This window comes from Camelus bactrianus, chromosome 13 (assembly GCF_048773025.1).
Source record: "Camelus bactrianus isolate YW-2024 breed Bactrian camel chromosome 13, ASM4877302v1, whole genome shotgun sequence".
Classification (NCBI taxonomy): domain Eukaryota; kingdom Metazoa; phylum Chordata; class Mammalia; order Artiodactyla; family Camelidae; genus Camelus; species Camelus bactrianus.
This window is the reverse complement of record NC_133551.1, coordinates 72,394,427-72,421,976: the sequence shown is the minus strand read 5'-3', so window position 1 is coordinate 72,421,976 and position 27,550 is coordinate 72,394,427. Positions and strand designations below refer to the sequence as shown.

At 54.8% G+C, this 27,550-nt stretch overlaps 1 protein-coding gene across 3 annotated transcripts in view; it reads right to left on the bottom strand.

Annotated features, from left to right (window-relative positions):
* Positions 1-27,550, bottom strand: part of CASZ1 (castor zinc finger 1) — a 155,788-nt gene that overhangs the window by 68,438 nt on the left and 59,800 nt on the right. For all 3 annotated transcript variants that reach the window (XM_074377445.1, XM_074377444.1, XM_074377446.1), the window contains one exon: positions 1,339-1,390. The gene's annotated coding sequence lies outside the window, so the exon portion shown is untranslated. The remainder of the gene's footprint in view (positions 1-1,338; positions 1,391-27,550) is intronic.

Sequence of the window (27,550 nt, the reverse complement as noted above, 5' to 3'; positions counted from 1 at the left end):
GAAACATGTCCAGGAACTGGGCTTTCCCAGCTCCCAGCCTCTCGAGAGGCCCTTCCCTGTGCTTCAGACCCTCATGGGTGACGTGAAGGGGCAAGACTTGCTGCTTTCAACATTCTAGGAGTCTTGAAGTCATGAGAGAGGTGTTGCGCTACGGCTGGGAGGACGAGAGTGGGGCAGCCACAGGGTCGGGGTGGCCAGGGGATGCCAGGAGAGAGAAAGGCGAGGAGAGAGGCCTAGGGAGCAGAACTGTAACCAGGGTGGTGCTGGCGGCAAAGGGAGGAATCCACGGGCCCCAGCGAGAGCGCAGGGCGCGGGCCGGGCCTGCCCTACACCGGCCGCCTCTGATCACGTTTTTCAGGGCCACTGCCCGCCGGCACAGACAATACTGGGAGAGCCTTTGAAGTCCAAAAGGGATGCCGCGGTGGGAGCCGCGCGAATCTCCTCCCTTCCCCCGTCTTCCTGGGGGAGGGGGCCAGCAGGACAAAACCCAGAGCCCGTCACAGCCGGGCCCCTGAAACGCGTGAGACAAAGGGAAAACAAACAGGTTTGGAGCCAGGCGCACGGTGCCGTGTCTGTCCCCCGCCCCACCGAGCGAGGATGATGGATGGCTGCAGCCAGCCAGCTCGCCCGCCGGGCAGGCCCCGCTATTTACATAACACTGGCGTTCCACCGGTCACCTCTGACACGGCGCTGCCTGGGGCCCGAGGCCCGGTGGCCCCAAGGTTCCTCGAGCCACCCGGGGACAGAGACAGCCTGCGAAGGCCTGGCCAGGCCAGGGGAGCCCTATGACTGGGGAAGGGAGGGACAGCAGCCTCCTCTGAGCACAGGGCCAGAGGCCTCAGGGAGGAAGGAGGAGGCCACGGGGGCCGGCAGCCTCCCGGGAGAGAGGCCAGACTGAACTTCTGGGGCTTTCAAATCCACGAGGTTCCCCAAGCACCACGAGCTACACGCAGAGCTCCCAGGGAGAGCCAGCAGTAGCCTCAGCGGCCAGACAGTGCCGCGGAGAGCTGGATCTGGTGCTGCCCAGCAGCCGAGCCCTGGCACCACAGATGCCCCTTGGCTTCACGCCGCCTTGAACACATTCCATGCCCAGAGTCAGCGATCCACAGGCCCCCAGCCCATTTCCAGCCTAAGAGCCAATATGAGACCCTTCTGCCAGGGTCATCTTTTCCTGCCAGGTTCAAATGGGCAGTGTGGTTCCAATTCCCCATCTCCATCTTCCTGATCCAACCTGTGTGTTCCACACGGATGGACCCAGCCCAGGGTGACACGTGTACCAGGTGCCAAGTCACCAATGGGGAGAAAGACCAAAGGATCAGGGTGGGGCTTGGGCCTTACCTTGTAGCGGGTCCTAGAGGCTCCTCTCTCGCGGTGGGGGTGTCACTTCATCCTGGGAAGGGACAGACAAGAGCCACTTAGCCTTTCAAGGCAGGACACCTACCAATGCAGCACATGCCCTTTGTACCGCTGTGTGCCCCAGGGATCCCTGCAGCCCCTAGACCCGAGGGGCTGATGCTGTAGGGCTGGCCAAGGATGTCAAAAATTCAGACGCATGGCATGGGCACTTACCTTAGCCCATTTAAATATATGCCAACCATTATTTGAAAAACTTCAGAAAGCAGTGGGAGCTGACCACAGTGGAAATATGGTCCTCAGGACACCTCGAACCAGAGAGAAAAGTCATACCACATTGCACACACCTCCGTGGAGACAGAGCTGAGAGTGTGCAGGTGGGGAAGCTCCTGGGGAGCTGCAGTGGCTGAGCAGCGGGGCCTTGGGACAATGACAGAGCATAGCAGTACCCCTCCCTTCACTCTCTTCTCCTGGCCTCTGAAGAGAAAAATGACAGATGCCAAGCTGTTCACTATAGCAAATGGGTGACAGAGGGGCGAGTGTGGAGCAGGTGCCAGGGCACCAAGGAACCTCAACCCCCAGGAACAGGCTACAGACAGTACCTTCCACCCTGGGGTCCTACTGATGAGTCGCCATCATGCTGGGGGCCCTTGCAGGGAGAGGGAAACTGGTCCAGCAAGGTAGGGGGTCTTTAGCCAACACACAGTTCAGCCCAGCTTGCCAGGCCTAGGCCCTCTTGCCCAGAGCATGAGTTTGGGGAGCCAGGTTCAAATGGGACATACTCCTCGTGTGGACAGAAAACCCAAGGTGCCCTCTGTCTGCTGACCTGGGCCCACCTGCCCTTGCCCAAGCCAGGCCCTGCCACCCCCACCCCCACCCCCAAGGCCTTCAGAACTCTACCCACACTCGGGAAGGTTTTTTTCTTCCCACTCCCTCATTTGTGGCTTATCAATGATGCAAGAGGAATAACACCAATTTCCTTAGGCTGTGTAATCCCCAAATCAGATTGGGGGGATTGCGAGAGGTGAGGTGACCTTGTACAGGGCTCCCGGAATGCCACCCAGTCCTGCCGCCCGCCCTCCCGTTCCCGGGACATATTTAGACAGATAATGCTAATTGTACTTGACACATCCTCCTAAGGAGGGTTGGGTCCTCTGCCAGCTTTCGCTGCCTTTGCTGGGCTGCCTGGGCCGACGGTACCCACCGGGGCAGAGCCCACCCTGCTGGACAAAGAGTTCTGGTGGGCATCGAGCAGTTGCCGGGGGAGGTTTACCCCATAGGCCTCTGATGTCCATCTGATCCAGATGGTGAGAAGCTAGGGGTCTTCAGAAAGCTGGGCAGATGGAGATAGGGGGCAGCAGAGAGGAAGGGGGACCCTTGCTGAGATGGAAGAGGGGGCAGAGGTTGGGAGAGTAGACAAAAATAAGTCGGAGAGGAGAGCTAGATGAAGCGGAGGCCAAGCAGGGTTGGGCCATGGGGCAAGGGACGGAGACCCAGGGCCTCCACTGAGAGGCACTGGGCAGGCTTGGCTGTCAGAGCTCACATCCCAGCCAGGCAGCCCAGGGACCCAGTGAGGCATCATCGCCGTCCGGTCCATCCCACACTTGCCTGCCTGAGATCTCTCAAGGCGCCCTGGCCGGCCTCCCTTGAACCCCCAAAGCCCCCCAACTCCACAACTCCAGTATCTCCCTTCTACCACCTTTTTCTCCCCTCCCATCCTCCCCGGCAACTGTGCATTTATTAATTCATGAGGCACTAATTAGTTCTTTGTTTAATTTTGTGTTAAACAGACTGACCGGAATGATAACGACTTGCAGCGCGGTGTTGCCGTCCCCAACCACCCCTGTTTTCTGACAACAAGGGAGCGCGGGAGACCGGAGTGCTGAACCTAAATCCCTCAGCAGTTGCACTTCATTAAGTCAAAATGTGACAAGAAGCTTAGAGAGCAACTTGCAGATCTGATCACACAGAACAATCGGGGAGGAAACTTTTCAGGAGTTGGTTGGGGGTGGAGGAGGGATAGGGGAGGGGCAGAGATGCTTAACCGCATGGGGACCAGGACGTGAACTGGGGTCCCGTCCCTCACCTGCCCCTGGGGCAGGTGGCCTGGCTGATGGGAGCAGGGAGGCTGTCTCTGGGTGGGATCTGGGATGCTGGGTGGATTCTGGAACTCCAGTGGGGACCTGAGAAGTTGAACTTTAGCTCTCTTTTCTTGCATGAGCATCTTCTCCTGTCTCTCACTTTTTCTGACGTTTGGTTCTGGCCTGTGTGAGCTAGTGAGTGGGCACACCCAGGGCCCGGCAGAGAATCAGAAAGCTGCGGCAGTTAAGGAGGGATTCTATAAGGCTGAGGGGAGGTACTGAGCGGGAAAACGCAGAGGAGACCAGGAGACCACTTAGGAAGGGTGAAGTTAAGTGCAACCCTCCCAGGCTAAGAAAGAGAAGTAACGTGCTCAGGGATCACGGCCAACAGACCCACTCTCTGCCAGCTGCCCACCCATCTATCCATCCATCCATCCACCCAGTATTCCTTATCCTAACCACAAAACTGAGGACCAAGAGGTTGAGTTCTATGCAGAGGTACATGGCAAATCAGAAACAGAACGTGGTCTTTTTGGCTTCCAGGCTGTGGAGACTGTAGGCAGGCAGCTGAGCTAACAAGGACAACAAGCCTTGTTACCTGCTGCCTCCTGTCCATGTGAAAAAGCAGGATCTCGGCCCAGAGGGGTCAAGCTGCTAACCCCATGGGTCCGCGGCAGGAGCAAGGATGGGAGGGATTGGAACCAAGCCCTGCCCCAGTCTAAAGACCCGGCCTCTGCCCTCCTTTTACCCGACCCGAATCTCGGAAGGTGTGGACGATGTCTTATATGAATGAGAACATGGAAGGGGACATGAGGAGAAGAATGAAAGCACACAGAGAAAGCTGACAAACGGGAGCCTGGATCGCGCGCGAAGATCCTGTTGCCTTCTTCCCATTGGCCACTGCGCCAGCCCAGGTGTGGCCAGACCCACCTGCTGAGAGCCCGCCCAGCCAGCCCGCAGGCCTAGGCCTTCCCCTAGCCGTGCTGAAGTGCAGTGGTCTCCCGCCCGAGCCCGGCAGCCCTGGGCTGGCTTCTGTTAATTTGCTGTCAGACTGCCTAAGCAAACCAATTAAAACTAATCATTAATTATAAAAGAGAGCAGGAAGAGCAGAAGAGAGGGGAGAGGGTGAAGGACCAAGGTGGGAAGGGGGAGAGGGAAAGCGGGACAGAGGCGAGACGCAGAGGGCCTGCAGGGAGCTCTCCGTTGGGGGCTGTGGGCCTGGGAGCTGGAAGGGACCAGGGGCCAAGAGGCGCTGGAGTGGAGGGAGGGCAGGAAGGGAGCCCAAGAAGGTGGCGAGGGGGCTGCCAGGGGCAAGGGGTGGAGGGAAAGGCCAGGAGAGGAGGGACAGGGGAGAAGGAAGGGTGAAGAAGCTGCTGCGACCAGCATACCAGGACCCGAAGAGGCCTCATCCACCCGCAGTCCCCTCGGCTGGAGCCACCGACCATCCTGGACTCGGTTTCCAAGCGTCTCACCCCTGGCTCCCAGGCTCCATATTTATGAGGCTCGGCTGATTATGCAGCACCAGGCCAGGCTCCTCGTCCCTGACACCCCTACCTGCTCTCCAGCCCTCTCAGGCCTTGGAGGCTGGGAGGCTCGGGGCAGCTGTCGGCTGCCCACCTACCCCCCAGTGCTGGCTCCTGCCCCCTCCCCCACCCTCACACACCCTCTCCCCATCCGGCCGCCTGGCCCTTTCACAGGGCTGAGGCCATGTCAGCCGGCAGCTTGAGGAGGGGGGCAGCGCAGACAACAAGGGGCAGTGTCATGGAAACGGGCACTTTCCCCGAGAAATATTCTGTTTGGCCTCCTTCCTGCATTGAGGAGCTGTCAGGAGCCTGAGTGAGAGCCACACCACCCCGGGACCAGGCGTGACAAAACCTATTTTCTGCCTCAAATTTGATTGATTAAAAAACTTTTTAGGAAAACCATGTTAAAAGAGTAAAAAAAAAAAAAAAGAGAGAGAGAGAGAGTGTAAGAAGGAGAGGGAGGGAGAAATGAGGGGGAAAGAAAGGAGAGAAAGGAAGGTGCTGCTGGGTGCAGGGCCACAGGCAGGGGCCGAGCAGCTGCCCCTGCAAAGCTGCCAGGGCCTGAGTGTCAGCGGGCGGCCGCCGCGCCTCCAGGCAGACCGGAAAGGGCAAAGGGGGCCCGGAACTTTGACACAGTGCTTAGCAGGACAACGAGGGGGCCGCGGGCCCCGCACGGTCCAGCAGGTGCCGGATCCAGACGAGGCGGCAGCCCGGGCCGGTTCCCCATCCCACATGGGGAAAGGAGCCCAACACCCCAAGGCAGGTGGGGGTCAGTGCCAGGCCGCTGGACTGACTCCTGGGCGGGTTTCCAAACAGAGTCTAGGCTGGAATCCACACAGGGGCAAGAGGAAGGGGTTAGTAGTTTGGGGGCAGGAAAGGGGTTTTCCCACCTTGTACTTGAAAGTCCTGGCTCAGGGAGGTACCCAGCAGACCCTCCGGCCCCGCAGCGGGCGAAGCTTTTGCTGGTTCCATACCTCTCGCTCGCCCTCTCGTCTCACACTTTCCCTGCCCAGGCCCTTAGTTCCTTTGCCAGATGCTGCCCTGTGTGGTCCTCATGCTTGGCCTGCCCTCTCTCTTTGCCCACCTCAGAAATGAGAGCCCCATCAGAGGCTTGGACGGTGATGGGAGGCCTTGCCTTACTGTCTCAGGGCTGCAAGAGAAGGGCCAGCCTCCCCACCCCTCCTGAGACCCTGCAGGGAGAAGAAACTCCACCATTTCCCAGAGGCCCTGCCTGACCTCTCAAGGCAGAGGTGGTTCAGAGGCCCCTGGCAGGACCCATCCTCTCCCTAGGGCAAGGGGTCCAGGTGTGTGGCTGGGTTTGCTCTCCCCCATCTAAGGGCCTCGAAGGTCAAGGTGAAGAACAGATCTGGTGAAGTTGTTGGCAAGGTTTCTCCAGGTGCTGGGAGGGATGCTCAGCAGCCAGTTCAGGCCCCCCTAGGGGCAAGGCAGTGCCTCCTTGGACAGATGGCACATTCCACCAGACACACAGAAGCACAGAAAGACAACGCCTGCTCCCAGCCCTCCACCAGGTAATCGGCTTAGATCTTTCCCTATCCCTGCTCCACAGTGATCGTCAGGTATTCACTGAGCACAAACTGTGCTAGGCCCGAGGAAGATAAAACATACAGCTTACGGGAGAAAGAACAGAGTCGGTGAGACCCAGGTCTGAATCCTGCCTCCTCCACTTAGCACCATGGTGTCTGCTGGGGCAGGCTGCTGAACCTCTTGGCCTCAGCTCCTTCAACTGAAGAGTAGTTTATGAGTCCCCTCCTCCAAGGCAGTTCATTTAGTAATATTTCTTGAGCACCTACTATGTGCTGGGTACTGTCCCAGAGTATGGAGAACACTGGTAACCAAAGACAGTCCACATGGAGCTTCCAAACGGTGGTTGCTGTGAAGACCCGTTGAAATAATGAACAGCACTGTGGTCTGGCACATAGTAAGCACTCAAGAAACATCTGTTATAAGCCTTCGGGGCCTTGCCTTTAAGAAGCTGGAGAGAGGTCCAGCAATTCTACTCCTAGGTAAATACCCCAAAACTTGGACACAAATGTTCATAGTGGCTCTACTGACAACAGCCAAAAAGTGAACACAACCCAAAGGTCCATCAACAGATGAATGGATAAAGGACATGTGGTTACCCACGCAACAGAGTATTATTCAGCCACGAAAAGGAATGGAGTTCTCATACACGCTACAACACGGATGACCCTTGAAATTATTATGCTAAGTGAAAGAAAGGAGACACACAAGACTGCACATTGTGTGGTCCCTTTATATGAGATATTCAGGATAGACAAATCCATAGAGACAGAAAACAGATTAGCAGTTGTCAGGGGCAGGGGGAAGGAAGAAACAGGGAGTGACTTTCAGTAGGTATAGAGTTTCTGTCTGGGGTGATGAAAAACTTCTGGAACTAGATATTGGTGATGGTTGCACAACACTGTAAATGTCCTTAATCCCACTGAATTGTACAGTTTACAATGGTTACAATGGTAAATTTTAAATTCTGTGCATTTTACCACAATAAAGTAAAATGATACAGCTAAGAAGAAGGAGGAAGAGGAGGAGAGGCAGCAGCAGGGAGAGGAGAAGGATATTCTCACGTGGCAGCTCAGCTTGGGTGTTGGGAGAAGCCAAGCAAGGGGGCAGGAAGGTGAGTCATCCTAATTTCGGATGGGTCCTCTCTCCCTCTTGTCCTCAAGGACGGCGTGCACAGCTGCCAGAAGTGTCCCTAGGCCTCCAGATGCACTCTGTGACAGCTGAGGGAAAAGACAGTATAGGGAGGTGGGGTGGCCCCAGGGATGGGTCTCCCCTCCGGGCACATCACTCAATAGCCTACGATTCTGTCTCCCCAAAGCTACCGTTCCTCTGCACACACACAGCGCATCTCCTCTCTCGTGTGGATCCCGCCACGCACGGCTCACTCCATCCATCTCTCTGCCGGGCTCCCCAGATCACTTATGCTGCTGCCCAGAGTCTTAGTGCAACAAGCTGCCCTCCACGTGGGCAAGGAGGGTCTGAGTAAATGACTTCTCCACCCACAGGGATCTAAGGCTCCCCTAGGACGGGGAGTTCCACCTTGCAGGGAAAGCAGAGGATAACCAGGGAGCTAGCCCTTGGGACAGCCCCCCTGAGCCCTCACCCCACCCTCCTGCCTGCTCCTGAATGCGTGTGTGCACACAGAAACCCCTGCCTTGGCCCGGGAACTGTCAGGAGATCAACAAACAAAAGCTGCTTCTTGACAGGGAGTCATTTATATTTTAGCTTCGTTCCATTATCCTAACGAATCCTTCATCAGCAGATGCAATATTAACAGCAGAAAATCAGCTCATTACATCCGGGGGGATTTCATCAAGACGGCAATCATGTATGCAGCTCCCCAAGCCTTCAAGAGGCCAGTGTGGCTGTTATTTATTTATTTTGTTACTTATTTATTTAATTTTTTGGGTTCTTTCCACATAATTGCACCGCATCTCAGATCTTTAATAAATAATTTGTAGGTCCTGAACTGCAGACAGCTTTGCTCTCTGCCATGAGAGCCTACATTAGCCAAAATATTTACCAATATTTGAAAGTCATTAGAATCAGGAGGGAAGTGGGGAGGGGGGCACTCTGTTCTTCTAGAAACAGTCTGCTTTGGGCCGCTGGTCTTCCAAGAGCCGTCTCTTAGAGTGTGGGGAGCCACCTGGCCTGGAAGTGCCTGGGAGGCAGGCTCACACTGCTTCCCTGGGCTCACTGAGTTTGAGCAGGGGATTCCTGGGTGCTCTCACAGAGGGATGTGGCCATCTCTAAGGATGACTGCGGGCTTCTTTCTCAAGGCTGACAGGGGCTTGCTGTTGGACAGGACCCACTTGGACAGGACAGGACAGGAAGCTTCCAGGAGGCCTGAGCTGGAGCACTCTGTTGGGGTGGCACTCCCTAAGGTCACTTGACGTCAGGGCGCTCAGCAAGGGAAACCTTTCTTGTGCTCCAGCAGGCCCTGGCTCTGCTTAGCAGGAAGAAAAGTGTGATCCCTTCCTCTTGGCTTCCCAAGGTTATGCCTCCAACTTCAAATGAAGGGAAAGTTGAGTGGGCCCAGAAGGCAGACTTGTCCCATTCTACAGATAAGAAAACTGAGGTTCAACAAACTGAAGCTCTCTTCCCAAGGCAGCGCAGTCAGGAAAAGACATAGAACCAGGATTTAGGCTCAGAAGTGGCGCAGCTGCGCCTCCATTCTCTCCACGAGGCCAGAGCCTTCCAATAACACAGCCCAGCCTGCCAAAGGCCCCTGGCTCTGACCCACCAGGTTGGAGTGGCCACTAGGGCCGACGGGCAGCCCCTGCCACCACCACTGGGCTGGCCATGCTTTCACAGGCTTTTCCCAGCAGGGGCTGGATTTCTGCCCAGCCAGGAATGTGCTCCCAGGATGTCAATTCTAATCTCCCCAGCACTTTGACAGAATTAAGCTCCAGTTTGTCCGACAACATCCCAAAGTTTCAGAAATCCAGGGCAGACTCCCTAATCAGGCTGCAGGACAAAGGTCTGGCCTGACCCTGTCACTTCCACTTACTCCTCCTGTCTGTCTCCCGGCTTCGGCCTTTCTGCAGTTTCCTCCACCCTCTGCCCTTCCCTGGCCAGCTCAGCCCCCACCCTCTCCTCCAAGCTCCCCTGTTTCTCCGCCCAGCATTTCCCCTCTCCTAGCAGCTGGGCTAATCCTGTTGCTCTACTATCTAAAGCTGAGGAATTCCTCTGAGACTGACCTGCCGCTAGTGCTAGGCCTGCTGGCCTCACCTTGGCCAGGGTTCCCTCCCGTTCACTCCTTCTAGGGAGCCCACAGGCTCAGCCCTTCTCAGCCCCAGGGAGAGGGTGCTCAGTGCAAAGTTATTTCTCAAATTCCCCTGGCCTTTGGGCAGTCTGACTTTGCACTCGTGTGGCTGCCCTTAAGCATCCTTTGGCCTTGCCCAGACTCCATCCTGTTGGAGGGGACAGCTTGTGGGCTCTGGAAAGCCTTGGCCCCTCGGCCATGCTTGGGGACACCTATGTGAGTGGAGACTTCCCTTCCGCAAGCAACCCTGGGAGGCACCAAGAGGAACACTGAGTGGAGGACAGCAGAAGCAGCTCTGAGCCTGGGTTGGGCAGGGCCACGGTGAGAACCCCAAGCCCTGACTCTGCTGGACTGTGGAGCCATTAGAAAGGGGTGAGGAGTGCGGGAGGCGGACAGCTGGGCCAGGAGAAGCATCTCTGTGCATCCAGACAGAGGACAGCTTCCCAGGACACAGGAGAAGCAGAGATGCCTCTCTCCACTTCTCACCATATCAACACCCAGCTTCCCTTCTACACGGTTCTCAGGTGTCCCCAGAGCACTGGTGCCTGCCTCAGTTTCCAGAGGAAGTCATATGCACATTCAAGCTGGTTGCAAGAGGCCAAACCTTACAGCACATTCAGAGGGGTGTGGGTGGGGAACATGAGCTTAAATCTGGTTTGTTCACATCAAAAGACTCCCCAGGACAGAGCACATGGGGAGCAGTGTGGACAGTTGGGGGGAGCACCGAGGGCTGCAGCACTTGAGCTGTGCGCTGACCAGAAGGCCAGGTCAAGGGGACCGGGCTCCCCCAGAGAAAGCAGGGGCAGGAGGACACATCCAGGTGCAAAGAGAAGGTTCGAGGAGGAAAACAGAAGTAGAAATGTTGTTCTGCATTTTTGTTGACCCTCCAGAGGCACAAGAAATCTTGAGTGGCCAAGGTAGGGGCGCTCCCAGAGCCGCCCAACTGGCAGGGAACACAGAAAGTCCTGGAATGTCGCAGGTAGGCAGGGCCATGCCACTGCTCCTCGGCTTCCCCTGTGACCTGGGTGGAGACCTCACCCTGGGCATGGAGTCCTGTCCTGCACAGACTGTCTCACGCCCTCCCTCCCTGGCTCCCTCGGCCATGGCCACGTTCTCGGGAGTGGGGATCACTTCCTCAGAATTGCAACGGGGGGCAGCTCCTCACTCCCTGACGGTCCCTCCTGTACCCTGCATCTCCCCCATCCCAAGACTGGCCCTGCCTTCACCAGCACAGCCAGCAGGGGTGGCCTGGAGGATTCACCTAGAAACCCAGGTGAGCTGGGCTGGTGGAGGGACAGGTAAAAGCAGCTGAGGAGGATGACATGTCTCTGTAACCAGCCCTTTCTCTGGAAGAATGAAAATAATTACTGTATTTTTTCCCCTTAATAACAGGAAAGTCTACAAAGGCCACCGGTGGAGAATGGGAGAGTGCCTGTCTGTCAGCCCTGCAGCTCCACGGCACCCTCCCCACCCCCAACAACTCCATGACCCCCCAGAACTCCCAACTTTGCTTTTCTGCCCTGCATTCTGCCTCCCTGTCTTTCCTTTCTTGCTGTGCTGGGTGTTGGTGAGATGATGGGTTTTTTTCTTTTTTGCAATTTATCAGCAGATTGTGTGGAGCTGAGTGGTGTGAGCCTCACCCTGCTAAATAAAGCTTTGGTATTTCTGATAAAGCCATCAAATTCCTTATCACACTGACACAAAGTGCATTTAAAGAGACAGACACCCTGTCCTTCCCTTCCCACCAGCCCCTGCCCCCTCCACTCAGTTCAGATTTCCAGCTTCTCAGGCTCTTCTGGATCAGACACCAAATACAGCTCCTGAGGATGTGGGGGTGGGGGGGAGGGGGAGGCCAAGGGGCGGGCTGCCCTCTCCAACTCCCACTCACCCGTATCAGAGCTGCCAGCACCCTGACCAGGGACTCAGGTCCACAGGGAGTGGCATGTGCTTCCTGCCCCAACTCTGGAACCAGAGAGAGCAATCAGCAGACACGCCCCACAACAGGGGATGTCCTCACAAACAGAACAGTCCTGTGTTAGGACAACAGCCAGCAGCTGGAGGAAGAGTCCCCGGGAAACTGCTGGGCCTGCAGGGCTGCTCAGCCACCATGAACACATCTGGTGACCTCAGCCACTGCAGGACCAAAGCGAGGTCAAGGACGGGCCCGAGAGGGGCCACTGGTGCCTGCTCAACACGGGGCTGACCAACTTTCACATCAGGCTTGGACCACGGGTTCAGCAAAGCCCTGAGTCCTCACAGGGCCCTGTGAGGTGGGTGGAACTATCACACTATTTGACAGATGAGGAAATTGAGGTTGGCCCAAGACCACAGAGCCGGCGGCAGGCCCAGCTGCAGCTCCAGTCCCGGCCGGCCAACGGCTCTGCTGAGTGAAAGACACTCTTCCCCTCATCAATCTGCAGGGCTCACGCCCACCTCCCCATTTATGACCCCACAAAGACAGGCCTTCCCGTGTCCCAGTGCCCCTCCCACCTCCCCGGCCCTCGCTCGTCAGCCCAGGCCCTGTGCCCACACAGCCTGTTGGTTGAGGAATCAAATTTATTATTTTTAATTATTTTGATTTATCAAAGCAGCAGCTACAATCATATTAAACCAACTTGGCTTCTTGGCATTTAACAGATACAGCTGCCGCAGGACTCCCCCGGACTCCATAAAACACTCGGCCCTTCCACGTGCTCCCCAAGGAGGACACCCACGGCCCCTTCTCCAAGACCCCCAAATTTGATGACCATTAGCCTCCCACCTGCCCTACCAGAAGCACACGCAGTCCGCGTGGCTGAGGGCCAGAGCGGGAAAGGAACGAGCTGGGCCAAGCTGCTCTGTCCCCCAGCCCGGGAGACCCCTACAGAGTCCTGACCCACTGGGGAGTCACACGTGCCCTCACCTGGCATTTGCAGGGGCCTATTCTCTCCAGGCCTGCAACTGGGCACTCAGTATAGATGAGCCAGATTACTCCTCACGGCCTGGCCCCCGCAGGAACGACTGCCCCCTTTGTACAAGGGAAGAAACTGAGGTTCATACAAGGGAGGTCATCGGCCCAAGGTGCATTGCTCAGAAAAACAGCCAGGCCAGAACCCAAACTGACTCATTTTGAATGACAAGCCTTCATTCTTTTGACCATCCTGCACTGCCTTCCACTTAGGGTCAGGAGCAGTGCTCCCGCCCACGTGCTGGGGCTTTTGGAAGAAGGTGGCAGATGAGAAAGGGCCCTGAAGTTCAAGGTGATGGCCTGAGGCTGCACACATCAAGCATTTAGAATCTGGGGGCTTAGGAGAGGGGATCCTCGCGAGGCAGCACTGTGGGCAGCAGCACCAAACCAACCAGTTTCTACGGGATGCCCAGGCCCAGCCCAGTGCATGAGGAGGGGGTGGCCCACCTGAAGGGCATGGGTGGGGGGTGCACAGGTGGGGCACAGTCCACTCCCTCTGCATCCAGGAGCCTGCGGCACTGCGAGGCAAAAACCATCAGGGTATGAGAACAGAGGAACGGGCTCTTCAAAAGCCTAAGCAAAACTGGACACAAAGAACATGGGTGATTCTGGCAGGCCTGGAGTGGGCACCTCCAGGGTTCAACGGGCCACAGAACACACCTCCCAGGGAAAGGCAAATCTTGTGAACATGGGCAGGGCTTCTTGGTGGGGTGAGAGGAGGCAGCAGGGCAGAGAGTCTCAACACAAGTCCTCTGACTTCACACACAAAAATTACAGTTGGCTGTCACCAAACCAGGAGCCAGACCCTCAGTGATCCCCACTGCCCAGAGACCCCACAGCCTGGCATGAAGAGCTTGGCTCTGGTTGCAAGTTCTGAACCCTCATGGGCCCTGATGGGCATGTTATCTGGCCACTCTGAGGTCGAGTTTCACTATCTATCAAATGTGTGCAATAGTAGTGCCTATCTGGGAGGGCTGTGGTGAGGATTCGGGGACACAATGAGTGCAAAGCTCTTAGCAAAGTGTCTACACACTTTCTATGAGCAAAAAGTGGTGGCAGTTATCATCATCACCACCATCATCACCCTAAGCACTTCTCTAACCAGGATACGGAGCCAGGGATTGTGCCTTTGGACCTGGTGACGGCAGAGAGACTGGGGAAGCTCAGAAATGTCTACAAGAGGTCTTGCCCAGCATACTGGCTAAAGCAGTCGACGAGGACTTAGAGTTTAAGGCAGGAGGGGAAACTAGGATGACCTGCGGCAGTCACGTTTGCCTATCAAAACTATACATTCACTTGGCTTTCCATGGGGACTCATGCCCTAATATGGGCCCAGCAGCTTTCTGGGTTATTTCGAGTGTGTGTGATAATGACTCCAGGCTTTGCTTCTGCTGCCCCCAGAAAACTTTCCATCTGGGGAGAGGGATGACGGCTGGCAAAGAATGAGAAGGGCACAGGGAAGTCCAAGGTCACAGAGTATGCAGAAAGTAGGCACAGATGGGTTTGCCAAGGGGAAAGGAAGAGCAGGAGGCTGGAAGTGTGGGCTGACCCAGGGGTCAAGGTGAGAGAGGAGAGACAGAGTTGGGCAAAGCCAGTCAGAGCTCCAAGACACAGTGGGCCTGTAGCCCGCCTCCTCGCGCACAATGCTCATGGGGGCCCCTTTTGCACAGGGCCCCAAGCTGGGCTCCTGGGCCCTAGGCAACCACTTGATGATGCCCGGGGTCCCTGGCTCCTGGATCTATTTACATACGAATGATCTTCTGCCCAAGCTTGGCCCATCAACTCCAGGCTGCACAGGGTTAACTCCAGACGGAGGGGCTGGCAGGCTCTGCCTTCACTCTACCTCAATTTCTACTGCTCCCATCACCTACCTCCCCCACCCCCTGATCTTAGGAAAAAAACCCCATCAAAATAACTATTTTATGTCTCCAAATATGCAGATCATTTTCTTTAATGAAAGATGCTTGACGTCTCCGATCCAATTAATATGCAAATGCAGGAGAGGATTTATTTGTGACATTCTGTCTGGGTGAGAGAAAACAAAAAAGGCCTGTTAACCAAAACACTAATTGCTGTGACTGATTGTCACGTATCATCACTTTCACAGGATCTCCTCCATTCCCAGCTCTCAGGGAGCTTGAAACCAGGACTCATCCACGAGGCATCAAGGAGAAACAGGGCGACCAGCTACCTGTAGGTGCGGCCCCCTCCCACCAGAACTGTGTCAGGGGCCAATGAGGGTGGAGGCTCCGACCATTTCTGGTCCCACGGGGTTGGTCCAACCTTCTACAGAACTTGCCAGTCCACCTCCCGTCCTGCAATGCACTTCACTTAGGTGCTGACGTATAGGCTGGAGGAGGGAGGCCTGGTCTCCACTGGATCTGATAGGACAGGGGAGGCCTCAGCCAGCATACTTTCCTCCCTTGCTCCAGGACAACTGCTTTTCGCAGCCAGTTCCCACAAACTAGGAGGTAGAGGCCGGCCAGTGTTCAGAGGAAGGGAGGCAGCCTCTCTGGGTCCTGTCGGTTACCACCCTCTGCTGCCTCTTCCCTTGCTTCTCGTGCTGTATGTTTCACCTTGAGGCTCTAACAGCGCTTGTTGAGAGCAGCCACTTGGGGAAACTGAGGCATGGCATGACATCCTCTCCTTAAGGTGACATGGGGAATCTACGAACACATTTGAAGACACCGAGGCACCCACTGCAGCTGGGCAGACACCTGCATGTTACCCCACTCCCCATGACCCCACTGAAGTGGGTGGGTCAGCTGTCACAGCCTCATTTCCCCCGAACAGCTCAGACCCCTCAGTGGGACCATGGGGCCTCCTTTAGGGAGGGGAGTGAGTGTTGATGGGCACCCTTGTTCCCAAAGGCCAAGGGGGAACTGGAAAAGACATGTTTTACTCAAGATATTGGGTAAAGGACAAGAGGGTTCTGGGTGCCACCAAGTTCCAAACTTGAGGCCAAGGGGCAGAAGATTTGCCAAAGCAGCCTTCTTTCCCACATGGGCCAGTGGTTAAGAGAGACTGAAGGGCACGGACTTAGGGCCCTAGTGATGGAAGGCTGACCCCTTGCCACTTGAGCACAAATATTCTGGATGCTCAAAGAAGGCCCCTCTACCTTCCTGTCTCCCCTGTGGAACTCCCCAGAGTTTCCAAAGACTGAAAACTGGGGGCTGGGGAGCCAGTGTAGCAAGGCCAAGGAGCCATGGGGGGCCCTGAGCCTCTCTGTGGGTGCTGAGTCCCCACAAATTCGCAGGTCAGCGAAGCAACAGTGGTCAAGTGGAGGACACCAATGCAGATCAGCCCAGGGTCAGAGGTTGACCCCAGCAGGGCCATGGTGGTGGTGGGAAGGTGGCTGCATCCCACTGACTCCCATCTCAGATGTCCCATCTCCTGCCCCAGCCCAGCTACCTCCCTCTGGCAACTCCACCACAGCCTGCAGGAATAGCTGGCGCCAGGGCAGCATGGGGCAGACACTCTCCCCCCAGAAGTCCTGCCCCCGCACCCCAGGAACAGGCTCAACAGGATGCTTTGTGGGGGAGCTTAGAAGCCTTCCGGGAAGAGCACAGCCCTGGCACCAGTCCCGCCGGGAAGGAGGTGAGCTGGGTCTGCCACTCCGTCTGCCGCTCACCTGACTCGCGCCCACAGCGGCTGAGCACCAATGGGGTGTGCGTGGGTGCAGACGGGAGGCGAGCATCATGGCGCCAGGAGGCAAAGGGGGAAGGGCAGGCCGTTGGGGAGTGGCAGCAGGTTGGCTGGTCAGCTGAATGGTGCTCTGGCTGTAAGTTCGAGGTGTGAAGGCTCCCCCCACCGCCGGTGTGGGATAAGAAGGATCCTCATGGAACACAGCCTGTCCTATGTGGCCCAGAAGCAACCACTTTCCTGGCCTTGCTCGCCGCCATCAGCCCGTGAGAGGAGACAGGCTTGCTCCTACTTAGCTTGTGCCCACCTGCAGGCACTCACAAGCACAACCTGTGGGGCACTGGGGTTCAGAGAACATCGATATGGTCTCACTGTGCCATGATTTTGAGCCCCTTTAAAACCAACCCATCTGAATATTAAACCTCCCATAAAACAAAGGAGTAAGTGGCTGTGGCTCTGAGCAGTCTATTAAAGCCAGATGCCCACTCCTCATCCCACTGCCTCCTGCTTCCCCTAGTGCCCAGTCTGGGAGCAGCACAGGGGAGCCCGGGCTATGAAAGGCACGAACAGCAAGGTTGGGTCAGGTGAGACCAGCTTCCTAGCATTGGGCGAGAGGCCCTGCATTTCACAAGTGCCCCTGTCATGGCTTACAGGGAAGGCCCGGACCTCAGGGCATCAAGTTGGAGGCTCCCTACCTCCCTCAGTCTTCCTTGGCCCTGTCTTCCCCATGGTACAGCTCCTCCAGGACCGGATGCCCAGACAACCTGTCCGACTGATGCATTTCCACCTAATTCTCTCCTGCAAACCGGCTGCTCTCACAGCCAGCTTTACTCTGCCATCTCAGGTGGCACTGCCTCAGCCTCATGCACCCCAACCCCAAAGCCCTCATTTTCCTGGACCCTAGGGTTCTTCCCAACTCCAATGACATCAGCATCGGTCAGCCCCAAACTCACACCCAACCCGAGCATCTGCCCGCGTGTCTTACTTCATTCTAGTTCTGGGTGGGGACACATCTAGAATCTGTTTCCCAAATCCAGGATCTTGGAGCTGTTTCCCCGTGGGTCACTTTCAGAGAGGCAGAAGAGTTCCCCCATCTTTGCGGAAAGGGGTATAAGGTTAACACCATGCCAGCTTTAAAAATACCCCAGCATACAATCCACAGGGTTAGAGCAAAGGCCACGTGGTCAGAGCCCAACTATAAATAACCAGCAAATCGTTTCCCAGAGCCACGGCCCCCTCCCCAGCACCAAGAACCTTTCTGAGGAAATCAAAGTGAACACAACTGTTACCAAGTCACTACTAAAATATTTACCAGCCTGGCGAAGTGCCGAAGGTGCTTGGCACCGAGTGTTTGCTTATTTACAAGGCTGTTTTAAAGGGTAGAAAGCAAAATAAGGTAACCTGAGCTATTAAACCGAGGGGGGCCAGGTGGTACCTCCCAGCTGTCAGCTGTCCCAGGCACACAGGGAGCTGGAACAGCACTGGTGGAGATTCCCCCCAAAGTGGGTTGGAAAAGCCAACAGACAGGCCTTAGAGCTCCGGAATAACCCAACCAACAGGGGCGGGGGCTGGGGCAGGGGGAGCAGAAAGAGCGTTACGGTTTGAGGTGCTTCTCCCCCAGCCCAAATTATCAGACCGGCACAAGCTCCTAAGCTGCCCTGGACATCTGCATCCTCACTCAGTGGGGGAACCAGGGAAACTGCTTTATCCAGAGGTGGGGGGCTCTGGTAGGGAGAGGGGAGGCAGGCAGTGGGGGCCCCCTGAGAAGACATTAGGGGACATACAGGACCTGAGGAAGAGAATGCACTCCAGTGTTCTTTTCTTCCTCTTCTTCCTCTTTCTTTGAAGTTCCCTTGTGGTTTGAATTTAATTTTGATTTTCTCAACTTTAGCAGATTGAAGTTGAAATAACCTACAAATTACTTAATGTGTTGTAAATCTGGGGGAATTCAGGAGTAATGGGGACCACATGTTGGTGGGAGGAAGCCCACAGAGGGCTGAGGGGAGGCGGCCCTTGCAGACACGCAGGTGGCCATCCCGGGCAGGGACACTGATGATGCTCGTGCTCCCTTGGAGGGAGGGGGCTTGGGCTCCCCTCTGGGTTGGGGTAGGATTCCCAAACTGGCCAGGGAGTCCTGGATGGACACAGCGAGAACGTGTTAAGACGGTGGACTGACCAAGTTGCCGGCGGGGCAGCCTGGTGACCGTGGACAGGGGGCAGCCAAGTAGGCCGTGTGCCAGACGCCTGCCAGGCCCCTCGGCCGCGCCAACGCCGCCGTGCTGGCCCCGCTCCCCTCTGGCCTCTCGCTGCATGTGTGTGGCTGTCAGCTGAGCTCCCACCTCCCTTCTCCCCCCTCCCGCCCTCCCTCTTCAGCAGATTTCTCTCAAGTACTAAGCCATATGGTTCCAGTTAAGCTCCATATTTTTCCTTGTCGATTGAAGAGACACACTTTCCTCTTTGCCAGACAGTTTGCAGATTGCTCTGTTGGCTCAATTTCTTATTGGATTTCTCAAAAAACCTGACATTTTAAATTAATTTACAGCCACAACAAAAAGAGTTCAGAATTTTAATGGTGTTGTAAGTAATTTTTAGGTAATCCACTCCAGATTTTGATATTAACCTTTGAAACTGGAGTTCATTGAGCTACTATGTTACAATACCCAGTCAGATTCCAGGCCTAGGGGAGGCCAGGCCTAGGGCAGGGGGCAGAAGCAGGGTTCTGGGGACCCTGTTCGGCCAGGAAACCCAAGAGAGGTAGTGCCTGGGGAATCCTGGACTGGGTGAGTGTCAGTGACAATGGGGTGGAGAGGAGATGGGAAGGGGCCTGTAAGATAGCAGGGCGGGATGGTGAGTAAATGTGGGGGCAAGGGGACCTGCTGAACATTCTAGAAGGACCAGCCAGATTCAGCAGGGGGCAGCATCCCCAGGTCCCTCAGTAGAAAGAGCAGGCTCAGGGCAGACATGAGGCTCCCCCTCAGTGTACCAGGAAACAATAATGATAACAGTAATAATAAGGATGACAGCTAACGTTTGCTGAGCACTCGCCGTATGTCAGACAGTGAACTAAGAGCTTTACCCACGTTGTTTCATTGATGCCTCAGAACCACCCATGGGGTCATGCTACCACCACTACACCTAATACTAATCATATTAATTGTTAACGTATTGAGGGTTTACCATGTCTCAGGCATTAAATGGTAACAGAAACCCTGTAAGAAAGATATACTATTCATATCCTCGTTTTACTGAGAAGGAAACGAGGCTCAGGGAGGTGAAGTCAGGTCTCCCCGTTTGGCTGCTACGCACCCACAGCCAGAGCTCTGGGAGCCCATCTTTCCCTGGCTCACCCCACATCTTGTTTCTCTTTTCACAAAATGCTACAAAATATTTATTGCCATCCTGGTCCTTCTGGCTGGAGTGAGCTAGAGGGAGGTGGCGAGGGGTTGTGGTCCTCCAGGCCGGCCAGGCTGGGGCCTGCCCAGGATGCCACCTCTTCCCCGGGCTGCCTCAGGCTCGGCTGAAGGCCGCACGCCAATCCGGACAGAGGAAACTCCGGGCGTGGGGAGCGGAGCCCTCGCCAACGTCTTTACTAGGCTCTGGCACTAAGCGGCCCCTGCCTGGGTACAGTGCCAGCTTACTACACCAGCAGAGTGTTAGCATTCCTTTCCTGCAGGAGCTTCCCAGGGCACCCAGGAAGGGAGATGCAAACATGGGGCCCCAGCCAAGATGGTCCCCATCCCCGGAGAGTCTGCACTTCAGGGGTGGTCCATGGCTTGGAAGGGAGGCCAGAGAGAGGCTGGACAGGGGCTGCCCTGGAACCAGGGCATCTTCCTTGGCCCTCTCCCCATCTTGGGGGAAAACAGTTCGGGGGTGAGTCAGCCCCTGCCAAATCCACTGAGATGTCATGTAAATATCAGTGTATGGGACTTTAGGCTAGCTTCCCCACCACCGAAGCTGGGAGAGAATAGATGGCTGGGCAGAGGACTGGAGGGCGACCAGAAAGGTTTTCACTTTACTCGCTTTGGAAGTGAACAGAGACCCCAAGCACACGAGGGAGAAGGACTGAGGGCTAAACGAGGATAGAGAGGGACCGTGGGAGCCAGCGTCAAGGCCTGAACCTGTGAGGGAGGGCAGAGGTAGGAAGGGACCAGCAGCAGCCCAGGCCTCACAACTGGGCGACCGGGGTGTAAGGCAGAGTGGTAGCTGTGAGACCACGAGCCTGTGTCCTTCAAGCCCAGCCTGTGGCCCTCAGAACAGGAAGTGGCCTGGGAAACGCCTGCTCTAGCCGGGTCATCTGTCCATCTAGCCATTCACAACTGTCTGCTGTTTGCTATTCTGGGTGCTGGATTCCTACAAGGCCTTGGAAATTCAGAACAAAAAAAAAAAAAAAAAAATTCAGCCTCCTAGAAACTCACAGACTCGAGAATCTCGGCCCATGTATCCCCAGGACCTGGGGATGCAGCAATGGCCCCACAGTGCCCCAGATGACCCATCCCCAATGCCCGTAATCTGAAAGGTTCTGCCTTCTAGAGTCCCCTTCCTTACTCCCCTCAGGCCTCAAGTAGGAGTCCCAGGCTCCATGAATGAGGAAACCTCCCCCAAAGTGCTGGGAACCGTGACAAGAACAGTCCTCTTGACACTTTCGTGGAGAAAAGGAGTCGGAGCCCTCGGTGTCAGGGTGCACACAACTCTTGAGAAATGAGGGCTGGGCTGAAGCTGGGTTTCACCTCCTTCCTGATCCGAGCTCTCAGAAGGGCCAGGAAGCAGCTGCCAGGCTGCCCACTGCTGTGCCCAGACCGTGCAGGCCTCAGAACCTGTGGAGCCCCTGGCCAGCGGCCAGGCAGCATGTATGAGTGCCGGGGGGTGGGGGGACTCAGGCTTTCCATGCCCCCGGCACCATGCCAACACGTGGAAGGTTGCACTCACCCCTGGCGGGATGCCACGTGCCCAGGGAGTGGGCATCTGCTGGCAAGGCGTAGTATGAAGAACGTGGGGTCCTACCACCGCCTGTCACTCTGGGCTTCTCTGACACGTCACGGGGGTAGGTCCGATCCTGCCCCGCATGGTGTGGACTATGGGGGCCCTCAAATGTCGCCTTGGCGCCATGCCCACCACATACCGTGGGCCATCCCCATTGGCACCAGGCCGCATATGGAAGGACTCAGACACTCTGCTGGACTCCAGCCAGGCTCCGAATGGCTCTCCCCGCTGGCTTGAGGCCATAAACTGGGCATCTCTGGGTTTGGGCCCATGGTACCATGCACTGTAACAGCCCACAGGACTGCTGTCCCTCCCACTCTGCCCACAGACAACCATGTTCCATCATTTTATGGGCCACAGGAAAATGCCAGAAGCCTCTCTAAAATGAGTTGCATCATACAAACTACATGCAAAAATTAAAACGAACATCCTTCCCCTTTGGTCACTGGGACAATCCCATCTGACTGATTAAATTTTCATTTGTGTTCCAATTGAGGGAGCAAACCCCAGAAACTTTCTGAATTGTTTCCCTCCCCAGTTGTCTACTGGCCTCTCGCTCTTTCCAAGTCTTTCTTTCTCGGTTTTTTTTGTTTTTTTGTTTTTTTTTATTTTTTATTTCCCCCTCTTGGTCAGGTTAAAGCGCTCCTGAGGGGTGATTGACGGGGGTTGCCATGGAGACCCTGGCTTGAAAAAAAGCCTCGTTAGTTGCCAACTCTGTGTGTTGTTGTTTTACAACTGTGACCGACCGTCACATGAGAGGGGGGACAGCTGGGGGCCGGGCAGCACAAAGGGGAATGGCTTTTTAATGGAGTGCCTGGCCGGCGCTTGAAGACTCAATAAAGAGTTGCTGGTGAGTCCCCTCGCTGGGCCTGGCCCAGCACACGGGGGCCGGGAGGAGGCCCTTTGTTCCTCAGGAACTGGGATGGGAAAGTTGGGAAACCAGTGCTGAGAGGTGAGAACAAGAGGCCTTCCCCCACCGCTCGCCGGACAGCTATTTTCTCTCACTCTCAGGGTGCCCGGATCGAGGGGACAAAACCCAGTGTCTTGGACAGACTGCCATGCTGGGGGAGGTGGCTGGGAGGCAGCTGGGGGAAGCAGAGGGAGGCGAGGGAGGCGAGGGAGGCGGCAGGCCTGCCTCTGGCTCCTGCCCCCCAACGGCTCTCGGCGTGAAAGCAGGTGGCCGATGGGAAACTGAGCCATGTGAGGCGGGGGCAGTGAGAGCCCCAGCTCAGGACCAGCCTGAGCCCCGATGCCACCAGAGGCTGCAGGAGGGTTTTCTGGGGGATGACAAGGCTCTGTAGGAGAGACTCATGCCATGGGCCAGGAGGATGCTGGCATCCACACACACAGACTGCAAGGTGATTCCTGCCCTTGTCTCCAGGCCGCCCACAAGGACCCCACTGCTGTCTCACCCCATGGCAGCTCCAGATGGGCCCTGTTCCCAGACAGAGGCCGGGGGAGCCAGGAGGAGGTGCTGGATCAGGCCAAGAACATAGCCCTTTCTGAGGGCAGAAATCAAGTGCCAGTGCGAAACACTTTTCTTCTGTCCTGACCAGAGAGAAAGAGAATGAGAGAGAGAGAGAGAGAGAGAGAGAGAGAGAGAGAGAGAGAGAGAGAGAGAGAGAGAGAGAGAGAGGGAGAGAGAGAGAGAGAGAGACTGGGGTAGCAGTTCTCCAAGTGTGATCTGTGGCCCTCTGCAGTTCCTGAGACCCTTCTGTAGTAATACTAGGATGCAATTTGCCTTTTTCGCTGTGGTGACATCGGCATCGATGGGCAAAAGCATCGGTGGGTAAAACGCCTGGCTTCCTAGCACAGGTCACTGCACTGCACAGGCGGTCACTGCGGTCTTCAGCACCGTGCACATTCAGTTAAAAAAAAAAAAGCCATATTCACTTACGAATGTCCTTGATGAAGCTATAAAAAGTGTTAATTTTTATGAAATCTTGACCCTTGAGTATGCATCTCTTTAATATTCTGAGGGATGGAAAGGGAATTACACATGAAGCGGCCCTGCTGTATCCCACAGTCTGACGCTTATCTCGAGGAAATGGACCCGAGTGACGGAGCTGAGAGCTAAACTGGCCGCCCTCCTCACGGGCACCATCTTTCCTTGAAAGAGCAACGGACAGTTTTTCATATTTGAGGGTTTGGCAGACATTTTCTCAAAAGTGAACAGAGTAAGACTGTCACTTTGCAAGGGGGAAAAAAAAAACAAACTGACAATATTTGTTGCCAATGGTAAAATCTAAGCTTCCAAGTGAGAATTAGACTTTTGGGAAATAGTTGCCACTATGACTTTGACAGCGTCCTAAAATGTAACAACTTTTCTGATGAGACTGGTGATGATACTAGTGAACATCATTTTTTTTTCTTATCATGTAATGGAATGCTTCAACATTTGGAAGATCTGCCTTCCAAGTGAATCAATATTTTCCAAATGACCCATGCGTGAGGTTACAAAATCACGCATAGGGGAGTGATTCATTCAAAGTGCAAGACAGACCAGTGGGCTTTAGTGCAACAGTACACAGAGTTCACTGATGTGGTTTCAGATCCCACATTGCAACTAACCCTTTGGGAAACTACCAGTTGGTGAGTTTGAGCATAGTATCAAAGAAGGATATCCACAATTATCTGCAAAGGCTATGAAAATGGTCCTCTCTTATCCAAATACACATGTGTGGGAGGCTGGATTTTCTTCATAGACTAACGTAAACAATGCATCATCAAGAATTGAATGCAGAAACACATCTGAGGTCCAGCTGTCCTCGGTTACGTCAGATATTAAAGAAACACAAAAATATAAAGCGATGTCACTCTTCTCGCTGAAATTTTGTTTTGGAAAATACAGATACTCTCATAAAAGTATGTTCTTGATGCTAATATGTCATGGATTTATCATTATCTTTTAATGAATTAATGAACATGTTTCTTAAATTTCTGGGTTTTAATTTCTAATACAGAAAATACTGACAGCTATAACCCACATTAGGCAAAGCTCTTTGGGACACTCGATCCTTTTTAAGACTGTAAAGTGGTGCTGGACCAACAGTTTGAGAACCGCTGGCTTGGAGCAGCGGAAACAGAGAGAAAGGGGGCAGAGAATATGCGCCGTCGGGCTCTGTGGAGTGGGCCTTGGCAAGGATAAGTCTCTGTACCTGCAGTTGGCCTTGGACTTGGTGAGGGCTGCCTGCCTAGCACTGCCAGGGCCTTTGAGGAGAATCACACACCACATCCTAGATTGAGAGGTACAACATCAGGCAGAAGGAGAAGGCAAAGGCTGAGGCAGGGGGAGATGGCACCAGTAAGTACTGAGAGAACCACCCAGGGGCCCTGGGTGAGCAGAAGGAGACAGAGATGGGGCAGCCACCACTTGGCCTGAGCAGGGTCTAGCCCCATAGGGTGGCAGCCTAGGGACGTAGGCAAGGAAATGGGGACCTGAGCCCCACTGCCCTATCAGAATATAAAGAGCTGCTGGTGGAGGGGGTGCCCAAGAATTTAGAACCGAACAGGGATTCTTGCCACCAGTGTGCAATTCACAGGATGCTCGGGGCCCCTTCCCAGGACATGTTAATTATCTTCCCCCACAGGTCCCCGTGGGTAACCAGGCTGGAAATAAGCAAAGGCCAGCACCAGCTCACTTTGCTATGTTCTGCATGGGAAAACCAATGGTCCTCAGCCCCATGCTTCGCTCTAGTGCAGGGATGTGGAATTTTCCAGGAAAACTTCAAAATCATCACTGAGAGGGGAAGACATGTGAAAACTGATTTTGAAGAGGAGAAAGAAAAAGGGCAGGCCAGGCTTCCAGCAATGCTTAGGATGGGCTGGGGATACAAAAGCTGAAGCCATGTGTTTTCATCTCACACACGGAGTCCCAAGAATAGCACTCAAACTTGACCTGGGGGCCCAGGTCACCCCCTCCTCCTGGGATTTGAAGCTCAGGGACCCACAGGCCCTGTAGCTTCTGCTGAGAGCAGCATCTAAGAGGATGTCTTTGGATGTCCAACTAGCCAAATGTCTATGCCAAGTCCCTAACCTCTGATACCCTGAGCAGAGGCTCAGGGTGCAGCACCCAACCAGACACACCTGCATGCCCACCCATCCCACAGACTGCACCGAGAGCTGGCTCTATGCAGGCACCACCTTACATACTAGGGGTCCATCAGGGATGACGGCAGAAAGCCCTCTGCCATCACAGGTCTCTGCTCTCAGAGAAGTAACCAGGCAACGACAACTCAGTGGGATAGGCACTCGGACAATGAAGCTGTGGGAGCACAGAAAGAAAACCCTAACTTAGTCTCAGGCAATCTGGGAAGGCTTTTGGGAGGAGGTGGCATCTGGAGGACCTAGTAGAAGAGACAGTAAAGTGTAGGCAGTAGGAGCCTGGGCTCTGAGGCCAGATTTGGGTTTGAATCCTACTTCTTACTTTTGTGATCCTGAGCCTTGGCCCCCTCCTCCGTAAATCAGAGATGTTATTAGTACCTGCCCCATAGGGTTGCTGAGGGCTTAAGTAAAATAATGCAGGTAAAGAGCATGACACAGGGCTTGGCACATACTAAGCACTCAGTAAATGTTAACTGTTGTATTCATAACCGTGCAAAGTTCTCTTCCCACCCCTGACAGGTCCACCCTAGTGAGACCCCCAGACTAGCCCATACCAGGCACAGCTGCCAGCCCAAAGCAGGAGCACTGAAAGATCCCTGGCCCCATCAGCCTCAGCCCTGACCCCCTCCACATACCAGGCACATAAGGGGAAGTGGGGGAGGGACACCCCCAGAGCCTAGTCCAACAGATGACAGGCAGAGGTGGCGCTGCCCACCTCTCCTGAGCCTGTGGAGTGTTGAGCACGACTCAGTGCTGATCTTGAAGAGTCTCTTCCAGCACAGAAACTCGAAGTCACCTGCTGGGAAGGACGGGGAAAAAAAAAAAAATCCCACGGCCATGCCCTCCCCTGTAAAAAAAAATTCTAGGAAACAAAATACAACGACATCTTTTTATTTTGTTTTTTTCGGTAATTATACTAAAGATGAAAAACTCATAATAAACATCTCCCAGTCCCCACCTGCTAACAGTAATTATAATAGACTCAACAATAAATGGTAAAGCAGGGCAGAGCTGCATCTCGGGAATTCTCTAGGGCATGTGGATTAGCTCGGAAAGCCTGAATGATTAAAATACACTAATTAAAATTTTGTGTTCCTTGGTAACTCGTCTGCCTGGGCCCCTGGTGTTGGCAAAATGGGAATTAACGTGACAAAAGCAACACAGAGGGTTTTTGTTTTAAATAAAGAAAAAAAGAGAGAGAGAGATTGGGAGAAGGGAAGATCTATATAAACAAGTTAGACACCAGGAGAAAAGAAAGACGAGGTGGTTTAGTCTCTTTCTAACTGGAGCTCCAAAATGTTTGGGACAGGAAAGTGTAAGAGAGAGGGTCCAGGCCCTGGAAGGGAGTCCTTCTGCCTGTCCTGGGGTCCCGTCGGGGGCATGGGGAGTATGTGTCCAGGGGTAACTGTTTAAAAATAATTACTGGAGAGAAGAGGGTAGGAGGGAGAGAAGTGGGGGTAGCAGGTGCCCACCCAGTCCGGCTTTCCAACGGCATTCCTCCAGGGCGGGCCACATACCCCCAACTCCCCGCCCCACGGCCAACGGGACCCTGGGAGGATGCAAGGGAGCTTCTACCCCATTGCAGTTGCACAAAAGAAATTGAACACTTTTGAGTTGCCCTTAGCAACCTAATTGCATCAGTACATTGCACACAGGAGCCAAAGTAACTGAATTTTGATGAAAAGACGGCGGTAATTTACGGCATCACAAAATTAGTTGTCATGGCGACGGGTTAATTACATCTCAAATTAACAATGCAAGTGTGGTGAAATTAAATATAAATCATATTTTCTGCATAAATTATAGGGGTTGATTAGACCGGGGCTCTGGGAGAGGGAAAGGTTGAGCCGCCACGGGCCCCAAGCTGCATTCTGAGCTGACAAGAGAGGCGCCTGCAAACGCGGGCACGGATGGGGAGCTCTTGGAGGGGACGGGGGACCAGCGGAGTCAGGCGCCAAGGCTGCCGGGGCTGCCTCCCTCTGCTCCGGCTGCCGCTCGCTCGCAGGCTCAGCTGGCTTCACGCAGCGCCAGGGCTGTCCCCAAAGTTTGCTTCTGTTTGGATCAAACTTTGGATGGGGGAAGGGGCGGGCAGGCAAGAAGGAGGGACGGCTGG